Here is a 12,297-nt window from a genome sequence, read left to right on the forward strand (position 1 = left end):
CATTTCCTCCTAAGTTTAGTTTCACCCATAGGAGATGCATTTCCTCCTAAAGTTTATTTTACCTATAGGAGAGACATTTCCTCCTAAAGTTTATTTTACCAATAGGAGATACATTTCCTCCTAAGTTTAGTTTCACCCATAGGAGAGGCATTTCCTCCTAAGTTTACTTTTACCCATAGGAGAGACATTTCCTCCTAAGTTTACTTTTACCCATAGGGGAGGCATTTCCTCTTAAGTTTACTTTTACCCCTAGGAGACGCATTTCCTCCTAAGTTGTTAAAGTCAGGAGTCCGCCTGGAGAACAGAGACATACTTTTCAAGTTTGACGTCAGGAGTCCGCCTGAAGAACGGAGACATACAGTTTAAATTTTAAAAATCAGGAGTCCGCCTGGAGAATAGAGACATTCAATTTCAAATTTAGCAATCAGGAGTCCGCCTGGAGAACAGAGACATACTTTTCAAGTTTAACGTCAGGAGTCCACCTGAAGAATGGAGACATACAGTTTAAATTTCAAAAAGTCAAGAGTCCGCCTGGAGAATAGAGACATTCAATTTTAAATTTAGCAATCAGGAGTCCGCCTGGAGAACAGAGACATACTTTTCAAGTCTGTTGTCAGGAGTCCGCCTGAAGAACGGAGACACACAGTTCAAGTATTGGTTGAAGTCAGGAGCCCCCCTGAATAACAGAATGACGATTTATTGGTTGAAATCAGGAGTCCGCCTGGAGAACAGAGTCATACTTTTCAAGTCTGATGTCAGGAGTCCGCTTGAAGAACGGAGACACACAGTTCAAGTATTGGTTGAAGTCAGGAGCCCCCCTGAATAACAGAATGTCGATTTATTGGTTGAAGTCAGGAGCCCGCCTGAAGAGAGGAATGACGTTTATTTTTAAAAGTTGTTGTTGAAGTTGGGAGCCCACCCATATAACAGAGGCATACTTTTCAGTCTTTTCGTTTCAAATGTTGAAGTTGGGAGCCCGCCCATAGAACAGAGGCATACATTTCAGTCTTTTCATTTCAAGTGTTGAAGTTGGGAGCCCGCCCATAGAACAGAGGCATACATCTCAGTCTTTTCATTTCAAGTGTTGAAGTTGGGAGCCCGCCCAGATAACAGAGGCATACATTTCAGTCTTTTTATTCCAAGTGTTGAAGTTGGGAGCCCGCCCATAGAACAGAGGCATACATTTCAGTCTTTACATTTCAAGCGTTGAAGTTGGGAGCCCGCCCATAGAACAGAGGCATACATTTCAGTCTTTTCATTTCAAGTGTTGAAGTTGGGAGCCCGCCCATAGAACAGAGGCATACATTTCAGTCTTTACATTTCAAGCATTAAAGTTGGGAGCCCGCCCAGATAACAGAGGCATACATTTCAGTCTTTTCATTTCAAGTGTTGAAGTTGGGAGCCCGCCCATAGAACAGAGGCATACATTTCAGTCTTTTCATTTCAAGTGTTGAAGTTGGGAGCCCGCCCATAGAACAGAGGCATACATTTCAGTCTTTTCATTTCAAGTGTTGAAGTTGGGAGCCCGCCCATAGAACAGAGGCATACATTTCAGTCTTTTCATTTCAAGCGTTGAAGTTGGGAGCCCGCCCATAGAACAGAGGCATACATTTCAGTTTTTACATTTCAAGCGTTGAAGTTGGGAGCCCGCCCAGATAACAGAGGCATACATTTCAGTCTTTTCATTTCAAGTGTTGAAGTTGGGAGCCCGCCCATATAACAGAGGAATACATTCAGCATTAATTTTCAAGTATTAAAGTTGGGAGCCCGCCCATACAACAGAGGCATACATTTCAAGATCAAGTCAGAGGACAATAAAATAGAGGGTTACAATAGGAATCCCCAGCAGGAAACAATAAAATTCCCCGGCACCGGGAAGCAGAAGGTTGCAACAAGAGGTCCCAGCACAAACTCAAGTGCATGTGTCAAAAAGAAGAAAAGCACCGGAAAAAATGCAAGAAGACAAGAAAGCAAGACAACAAAAGAAATTGCAGTCTAGCCTAGCTTCTTATTTTCTTTTAAGCACGGTGTAACAAGGAGATCGGTAAGCAGTGGTAATAGCATGCAACAACAGTAACATTGCAGTCCTACGGTAGTCCCAGCTACCAAAATTTCCCGAACTACATTGACCTGATTCCTGTTTAGCCCAGGATATGTAGGAAACCTTTGAAGCAAAGGTTCGGTTAAATCTTTTTCAAAAAATGCTTCACACGGAGTACTCGGATAGGCAAAAATCGCTCGCTTCATCTTTGCACGAAAACCCTTCGTATTTTCGGGCAAAGAGGGGCAGCTGTAGACGTGTGATTTTTGACCCTCCCCGAGAATTTTTGCATATTTAGCCTAAATATTTAATTTAGGTCTAATATAGCTATTTCAACTATTTTTGACTTCTTTACTTTATTTTCGTCACAAAAATGAAAAAAAATTACAAAAAAAGATATATAAATTTTAGTTCATGTATTTCTCATAAACTCTAAAAATACAAAAATAGTACTTTATATTTTTATCTTTATATAAAAACAAAAATTACAAAAAAAAAAATAAATAGTTTCATTAATGTTTTGTAGTCATTTTTATCTTGAAAAATATCCAAAAATAGTTTTGTTTTAATTATCACTCTCTGTTTAATAGTTATTTTGCTTGCGTAGGATTAATTAAATAAGGTCGTGTTTTTATTCTCGGTTACGGGGAAGGAATAATATTTGGGTTCAAACGACCTATTTTTAGGCCCAATACCTACTAACTTACCCTAAAACCTAGACTTATAAATACATCGACTCTTCAGACATTAGAAGAGTCACGACTCTTCGGACACAATAAGAGACACGGACAAGGGGACCTCTTCAGACTTTGGAGATAAAAAGAGAATACAGGAACGAAGAAGGAGCGGAGGAAAAGGCAGCAAAGCTGCGCATGAAGAAGCAAAGCTTCTTGGTTTAAAGAAGCTGAAAAAAAAGCAGCGAAAAGCTGCGCATGAATAATGAACAGAAAAAACGACCCCTATATTCTCGTTTTCTTCACGCCATCCATCATCGTCCACCTCTATTTTTCGTCGGCAAACAAAACTCCATTTCAGCCGAAGAAATACCTTCCCCTACTGTGAGAACGGAAGTCGTTTGAGGGGTCAGTAATCATCTAAAACTCGAAGGCGCCGTCGAGTTCGTTGTTGAGAAACTCCCTTCGTTTGAGGTTGTCAGAGCTCAGGTCGTGGTCCCTTTTCAGGCCAAAATTTGTTGCCGATTTCTAAGCTGTTATCCATCGGCCGAGTTCTAATTGGAAGTTTGCGTGCTATTTGAGCTGTAGAATCGCTGCTGTTGTTTGTTCCTCTCGTTGTTGTCCTGTTGATTCACCCGTTCCTCTGTTACTATTCCGTCATTTAATCTTCTACTATTGTGCTGCCATTGTAGGTGAGTCTGACGTTTCTCTATTGTCCTCTATTTAGTTGAAGAATGTTTGAGTGATAATGCTATAGACATGTGAAATCTGGTGGAATTCTAATGTTTTTGAATATCAAAATACCATGTTTTATTCCAATGGTAATTGTGAAGCATTTGTTGAATTCACTTCGGATTGGGGTTCTGTTGATTGGTTCCAATTCATGAAAGTTACAAATGTTAGAAATCATTTTGTTAGTGATATCACTGCTCCAAAGTTAAAATCACTGTCGTTGGCTGCGGAAGTTGCACTTGCTTTGCTGAGTTCTATATCATTTAACATCTATTGTATTCTGCTTCTCCTCTCATTCTTAAAGGTACTGTCCCACAAAATTTTGCTCAAAGTTTGAATATGTTAGAGATTTAATGTATGCATTTGATTTTATTGTGATGAGTAGTTGATTGTTTGGTTTAAAGTTCTGAACAAAATAATGTTTTGTTTCATATTAATCCATAAATAAATCCTTTGCTGTTTTTGGCCAATTTCCTTAAAACGATTTGGTTATCCTTAGTGGTTTAGTTCCATAGGAAATGTATTCCATGTATAGTTTAGTGTTTGGACCCATATTGAAATAAGCTTGAGTAATCTGCAATTGGAGGAGCAATTACAGTAGAAGCAAGTAGAGCAAATGAGTTGGTCTGAGAGTTTGGCTTTATTTGTAATCCAAGTAGTCTAGTCGTTCGCCATAATAATCGTTTGCGAATCTGTTTGAGGAGGTGCGACTCGGCTTTATCTTTTCTTTTTTCATAATAATCATTCGTGAATCTCTTAACTTCAGGAACAATCTCAATGGTAGTTTAGGAAAGATATAGTTTATGACCTCGAAAACTTAGTTTGAATTTCCTTTAGAATTGGAACTGAGGTGCACCGCGCCAAATAAAATCTCAAATGCGTAGCCCTCATTTAACTATTTCTTTTAAATCCGTAGAATTCGAGGCGCGCCATTTAACAAATTTCCATAGCCCTCGCAAAGTTAAAACGCGTTAGTTGCTTTAGGTCCGCTATTTAAATAATTTTACCTTCCTAAATACGGGTGCACATTTATGTGACCCAAATCCAAATCTCGACGAAGTCGAAATACGTTGATAACCACGGGTGCATTGATTGCGACGTGGTTCGAAACGCGTTTTCACGACGTCGCAATTCTTTTAAAATAAATAATGATAATAAGCGGTTTCACAAGTAAAAGGCACATAAGCTAGCATGTATTAAAATCAGATAAAATAAAATACAACGGTTAAGCGACTGTGCTAGAACCACGGAACCCGGGAATGCCTAACACCTTCTCCCGGGTTAACAGAATTCCTTACTCGGATTTATGGTACGCGGACTGTTAATAGAGTCGTAAATTTCCTCGGTTCGGGATTCAACCGGTGACTTGGGACACCATTAATCTCTCAAGTGGCGACTCTGAATATTAATAATTAAATCCCGTTCCGATTGTCCTTTAAATGGAAAAACTCATTTACGCCTCTTCCGGGTGTGTAGTAAAAAGGAGGTGTGACATGTACTATTGGGGATTATGACTTGGTCCGTCACGATTGATGATTTTACCGCGTATTTGACTAAAAACTAATTGTTATCATCATTATTTGGGTTGAATGCCATATTTGGGCCTAGTGCCAGCTATTTGAACCCTTCGGGGATTGTTGTTGATATTTCCTTACTGTTTTGATTTTATATTTGAACTCAGCCATGTTATTTTCAAAACTCAGCCAAGTTTATTTTGCTTTAACACTTGAAATGATATTTCAAATAACATTTTGGGCTGAGCATCATGTTTTACTGTTGCCTGAGTGGCTTATGTGATTTTTGACTAAGTAAGGCCGAGGGCCTGTATTGTGAGGATACTTTTGGATCGAGCTGCACGTCGCAGCAGTGAGATACTGATTTGATTAATAGGCCGAATGCATGAGATATGTACACCACGAGGTGGCTTGTTGATTGATATGAGGCCGAGGGCCTAGATTTGATGCCACGAGATGGCTTGATATTGTTCTTGGGCCGTAAAGGGCCCCTCCAGAGTCTGTACATTCCCAGTGAGCGCGGGTACCCATTGTGATGTGAGATTGAGCCCAAGGGGCTGGTATTATTCTGAGATTGAGCCCGAGGGGCTGGTAATATTTTGAGACATTGCCCGAGGGGCGGATTTGATGACATTATGCCCCAGGGGCGAACCTTATGTGCTTATCTTTTCTTATTTGCCTGCCATTTACCTATTTAAATTGTGTATTTGTGCTCGAGGGGCAGATTTATGTGCTTATCTGCACTAATTATTTTGCATTCATTTGCATAACTGTTGAAAAAGTCATTTTCAAAGAAGTTTCAAACTGAGCTAAGATGTTTTAAGAGATTTTACAGCTTCACTGCTTTTTTACTGGATTTGAACTGCTTCTATACAGTATCCTGATATGCTTTACGTGATTTCTTACCATTCAGACTTTAGTTATGATTATTACTCACTGAGTTGGAGTATTCACTTTAATCCCTACACCTTGTATGCAGATTCAGGTATTTCTGAACTCGGTAGCGGGTATTGGCTGGTCGGATGCAGAATCATCGGAATTTAGCAAGGTAGTTGCCGGCGTTCGCAGCACCACTTTTCTCTCTCTTCATTTCATTAGTTTGTATTTGTACACTTCAGACTTTCAGTTGTATTTATACCCTAGTAGATGCTCGTGACTTGTGACACCCCGATTAGGGCTGCGTTGGGTTGTATTTTTGCTATCTATTATCACTAAATCATGTTTAGACTGCTTTTATATTGTTAAACTATTTTAAAAAGTGAGTTGGGTTTAATTGGCTGGCCTTGTCTTCGCGAGAGGCGCCATCACGATCGGGTTCGGGGTTAGGGTCGTAAATAAGTTGGTATCAGAGCCTAGGTTACATAGGTCTCACGAGTCATGAGCAGGTTTAGTAGAGTCTTGCGGATCTAAGAGGTCTGCATTTATCCTCGAGAGGCTACAAAACCTTTATTAAAACTTCACATTCTTCAATTCTAATCGTGCGCCCTTGATTTAGCTTTAAAAGTAACTCTTGAATTCTTTCCACGCATTCGTATGCACGCATGAGCACTCAATATCAGATGTGCCTCGATGGCTTGTGATTCCCTGATCAAGGGGCGAGATGTGATCTCTGTAAGTTGATGTTGGGCCAGTCTGGAGGATTTGAGGCCGGAACTTTGCCTATAGCTTGAGCACCGAGGTGCTGATTGTGTGAACTAGTATTTTTGAACTCATATGTTTGGTAATGTCCCTACTAGTGGGAGTGACGGTTGGATAACTATGTGATGAGTATGCTAGTACTGCAAGATATATCCATATGATTTGGAGGAGACGAGAAGGGTCTACTAGAGGATAGAAGAACTATTAGGTGCTTGAATTCCATCTTAATTCGAGGTATAGCCCCGAGTTATGGGCGTGTGAAGGATCTTTTCATGATTCCCAGTTATGAGTGAAGTAAATTTCATGTTGCGGTATGAGTTTAGACTCAGGAAGACTAAGTGACTGCGTACAGTTTATGACGGTGGAAGGTATACATAAATGTTAGTTAGAGGCAAAGCATGTGGGTTGTCTCCTACGAAGTGTTCTGAGGTTGTGCGTTCCTTATGTGTCTGTTAGAAGATCTCATTTGCGAGTGAAAGATATGTGTTGCAATTTAATTGGGTCGCTTAGAGAATGGGTGTAACTGTTGCGAGGGTGGAATGCGAGATTTGCAGAAGAGTTAAAATTCTAGATGATCTATGTTTTCATAAGCTTATAAAAGATTTGAGTTTAATCTCACTATGGTATCATGGCATCAATAAAGTATAATCGTTATGAGTTATTGAGTGTGTGTTGATCTATGGCTTCGATCCAAGTGGGGGAGTCCGCTATTGATTAGGGGATTGCACGGTTAGGTGTTATGGTGAATCAGTTATGGCTTGTGGAAATTGTGACCGAGGATGGCTCGAGTAAAGGAAAATTTTGACAGAGGTTATATTATGCTACATAGGGTATGAGAATCATGGAATGTCTTGAGTTGTTGGTAATGGATGCTCGGTGCATAGAGCAGGAAGTGGCTTGGTTGTTCTAGGATGAGGTTACACTCAGCGGTGTTGAAGTACTATTGAGGCACGGGTGGTTCTGTTCGTTTGGTCAGGCTAATTGCAATTTGAATAGAGTGAATGACTCTCGAGAATGGTTCTAATGTGTTCAAGATTCTACATGTAAAATGGGGAATTTTAAGGTTGTATATGTGGTTAGAAACTGGGTTTTCATTGGAAAATGTCAAGACTTGTGGTATTTTCTATATTAATTATGGGATTCTATGTATCAGTATCAGGAAGGTAAAGGTAACGGATTTAGATTCGCAGGAAGTTTTCTCAGAGTAAAGTATTTTGAATGTGGTGTTTTTAGGAATATTTAAGAGAGTATTCAACTGCTTATGAGTCTTGGACGGTGTGGTTTTGTGCTTGGGTATCGCGTGGTGAGTCTGGGTTGAGGAATTGTGGCGTTGTAACAAGAAGACGTGTTACGCTAATGGTAGATCAGAGGGAAACTCGGATAGATGGGATAGCGTGGTAGTAGGCCAGATCGGTATGGTAAGGATATGATTAGTTCCTTGGATGTTTATGAGGTAATGAGTCTCTGCAGGTGTTTCGCGGCAATTCTTTTGGGTTTTAGTGACATGCGTAGCTCAGTTGAGTTAGAAGGATTCAGTCCTGATGAGTTAATGTTGTGCAAAAGGAATTCGGGGAGTTCTAGATGGTTTCCACCACAGTTAGAGAGGTATATTTTTCCTATTGGCGTGAGGAGCATGGGATGTATAGTGGTTCTCTTCTAGATGGGACCAATGGGAAGTTCTTGGCTAGTGGAATGCATAGTTGATTGTGGTTCGGAAGGGATATGAAGTCTCATGGTTATCCTAGGATGGTTCGGGTTATGCGGTATGTTGTGAAGGAGTGAGAATCGCGTGTGTAAGGTTGCGGTTAAATTCTAAAAAAAAGGTCACAAACTCTTAGGCGGCGGGCAATTTTAGACAATTAGAGGAACGAGCTTCAGATAATTAGAGAAAGGGTCTTCGGATGATTAAGGAAATGGTATTGATAATTTGGGGTGATTTGACGAGGGCATATGTTTCAGAAAGGTCAATGTAATTAAGTTGATGATACTTCGGTAGTATTGCGGTATTTTCTTGTTATCGACTGTTGATATTCGAGTTTGCTTGGTGGCGCAGAGGAATTCTAGATTATCTCTCATGGAATGATTGGGTATTTGAGGTGTGGTATGCATTTGGAAAGCGGGATTGGGACCAGATATGTTGATTCATAGACCATATGGAGTTGGAGACAGAAAGTTCTCATATTCAGGCTATGTGGTGGTTGTGAGTCGTATGTATCGGCACTGTTTAGTGACTATCGGGATTTGGAGACCCGAGCGAATCTTTTGTTGCTTGGTATGTTAGATTTTGGATGTGATATTGGGTTCAGATTGTTTGTCTCTGTGTGGTGTCATTCTGGACTATTGCGCTAAGGCGACGCTGTTGGCTATGCCGGAAATGTCACAGATTGAGTGGCGAGGTTCGACGGATTATGTCCTAGTAGAGTGGTTTTATATTTCGAAGACCCAGCAGACGGCTGGGAAGGATTATTTTTCTTAGTTGGGTTTTTCGTGATAGATGTTAGTGCAGAGGCTCCTACCATTGATTTAGTTCCGATGGTGAGGGACTTTTCGGATATGTTTCTTGTGGTCGGGCATGTCGTCGGGCAAGGTTGTTGATTTTGGTATTGATTTGATGTCGGGCACCGTATCGTATGGCACCGGCAGAGTTAAAGGAGTTAAAGAGCAACTCCAAGATTTTCGTGATAAGGAGTTCGTTGGCAGGCCAATGTGGATGCGTGTTCTAATTTGAGCCGGCTTGGTTGGCTTCGAATTGTACTATTGAGGGATATGTTGATTCGATTGTTATTGAGCTTATTAGTAATCTGGAGAGATCCATGAATTACCTTTCTGTGTAGCGAGATGTTATGATTTGTTGGCTATGGGCACATATTATGCGGTTCTATTGGGGTTTCATGGTGGAAGTCGAGCGGGAAGAGTGACTGGTGTTGCTCGGCGAATGGTGTATCGGTTATGTCCTTTCGGGTTAGTGTGGTGTATGTTATTTGCTTCACCATGGGTATGATGATTTGCTTTGGTTCCAGACATCGAATTGTGCATGGTCGTTGATTTCGAGCATAGTGACTTAAGGTGGTTCATGTGGAGCAGTGTTGGTTAGGATCGCACATCGCAACGAAGTTATATGGAGGTATGACCTTGTGGGTTAGATTCGTGTGTTCTGTTCCTATGATGTGAGACGGGTTCTCAGCCTTGTGTTGTGGTGGTACTGGTGAACCTGAGGTACAACTCTTTCATCTGAGTCATTTTCATGATTTGAGTATGTTTGGACTGTTGCGTATTGGTGCGTGTATTGTGCAAGTTGTGGCTTAGGCCTGTATGGATGTGTCATGTCACCAGAGTAATGTGTTGGATTAGAGGAGATCATTGGGGATCATTAATAAATATGAACGGATGCGATTTCAGCATGTTGGAATGATAGTATCGAGCTTCGATTCAGAAATTTGCTATGGTATTTGCCAAGGAAGAAGTGGCTTCATGAATGGTTGATCTGGGAAATGGTTATGGCTTACCGCGTGTCTTAGTGATCATTGGTAGTATATAAAAGTGTTGGTATGAGACTTTAGTTGATAAGAGTTTTTCTATCGGTATGCGGATGTTGTGTGCAACTGCTGTGGTTAGAAGTTATCACTACAAGTCTTGAGTTATGTGGTATATCATGTGATCGCACCGAAGATAGCATATATGGTTTGTTATAGCTTGTTCGTACTTATTCACAGTATAAATGTGAGATTCTGATCGTGTTGATGATTTTAGAAGTGGAAATGCGGTTCTATTGTTTATGGACTAGGATGGATTGTGAAATTTTAGTTATATTGTGTTATCAAACCTATGTGAATAGGGTGACGTGGGGTCACCCCCGGGTATGTGCATGGTGAGGTTATTTAGCAATTGGTTGGCTTTTGGAACAACTCTGGGCACATTCGAGGACGAACGTATGTTTAAGTGGGGGAGGATGTAACGACCCGACCGGTCATTCTGAGCTTTTGCATTTCGCTCGCCAGTTCTCAGGCATGACTTGCCCCGTGTAATGTAATATGACTTATGTAAATAGTTTGTTTTGGTTTTAAGGATAATCGAAATAAACTTGGAAAAATAGTTCCCAGTTTGAAGCTTGAGATTTGAAAGGATTGACCAATATTTGACTTGTTTGTATATGATCTCGGATTAGAATTTTATGATTTGGTTAGCTCCGTAGATGATTTGGGACTTAGGAGCGTGATCGAAATGCATTTTATAAGTCCGTGGAAGATTTAAGCTTGAATTGGCAAAATTGAGATTTCGGCATTTTCCGGTTGATAGGTGAGATTTTGATATAGAGGTCGGAATGGAATTTCGACAGTTGCACTAGCTTCGTTGTGTCATTTGGGATGTGTGTGTAAAATTCCAGGTCATTCGGACGTGGTTGGGTTGGGTTTTTGATCTAAAGCGTAATCTAGAAGATTTTGGGATTCTTAGGCTTGAATCCGATGCAAATTTGGCATCTTAATGTTGTTTGGTGTGTAGCGAAGGTTGGAACAAGTTTGAATGATATTATGGGATATGTTGGCATGTTTGGTTGAGGTCCCGAGGGCCTCGGGGTGATTTTGGATGATTAGCGGAGAAATTTGGAATTGTGTTGCAGCAGCTGATATTGCTACTTCTGGTATTTTTGTCGTTGGAATGGCTGCAAAAGCGGACGAGGAGGAATTTGGCAGGGACCGCAGAAGCGGTCAGGATAGCCGCATCTGCGACTGCAGATGCAGAGTTTGTATCGCAGATGCTGATTATAGTCCCTTAAGTGATTTCCGCATATGCGGAGGGTAGACTGCAAATGCGGTACCGCAGATGTGGTTAAAATGCCGCAGATGCATAAAGGCTTGGGCAGAACATATAAGTCATTTTATTTCGCGAGTTTGAGTTATTCCACCATTTTTAACTTCGTCTTGAGAGCTTTTGGACGATTTGGAAGAGGGATTTCAAGGGAACCTCTTTAAGGTAAGGATTTTGGACCTAAAACACATTTCTATGGTAGTATTTCATATATTAAGTCTGAAATTAAATGAATTAAAAGGCTAAAAATGGAGGATTAGGGCTTGAGTTAGGAGGCCTTAAATTGAGGATTTGAGGGGTCATTTGAACTCCGATTTTGGTATTCTTGATATGCATAGACTCGCGGGAAGATGAGGAATCTATTGATGTAAAAATTTCTGAGTTTCAAGAAGTGGGACCAGGGCTCGGATTTTGGTAATTTCGGGATTTGTGCCCTTTGTTGATTGTTTTCGCTTGGGCATTGTTCCCTTAGCATATTTTGACGTACTCGTTCTGATTTTAGATAGATTTGACGCGCGTTGAGGCCGATTCAAGGGGAAAAGGCATCGCGAGCTAGAGATTTAGCCAGTTCGAGGTGAGTAATGATTGTAAATGATGCTCTGAGGGTTTGAAACCCCGGATTGCACATCGTAGTGCTATATTGAGGTGAGACACACGATTGACGATGAGTGTGTGGTCGTGTACTATTGGGGATTGTGATTTGGTCCGTCCTGATTGATGATTTTACCGCGTATTTGACTGAAAACTAATTGTTATCATCATTATTTGTGCTGAATGCCATATTTGGGCCTAGTGCCAGATATTTGAACCCTTTGGGGATTGTTGTTGATATTTCCTCACTATTTTGATTTTATACTTGAACTCAGTCATGTTATTTTTCCACTGTTTTCAA

At 40.7% G+C, this 12,297-nt stretch overlaps 1 long non-coding RNA gene across 1 annotated transcript; it reads left to right on the forward strand.

Annotated features, from left to right (window-relative positions):
• Positions 1-6,205, forward strand: LOC104246236 (uncharacterized). Its single transcript, XR_715914.2, has 2 exons — positions 1-3,407; positions 5,941-6,205. It is a non-coding gene; the product is annotated as an uncharacterized lncRNA (long non-coding RNA).
• Positions 6,206-12,297: the final 6,092 nt, after the last annotated feature.

This window comes from Nicotiana sylvestris, chromosome 8 (assembly GCF_000393655.2).
Source record: "Nicotiana sylvestris chromosome 8, ASM39365v2, whole genome shotgun sequence".
Classification (NCBI taxonomy): domain Eukaryota; kingdom Viridiplantae; phylum Streptophyta; class Magnoliopsida; order Solanales; family Solanaceae; genus Nicotiana; species Nicotiana sylvestris.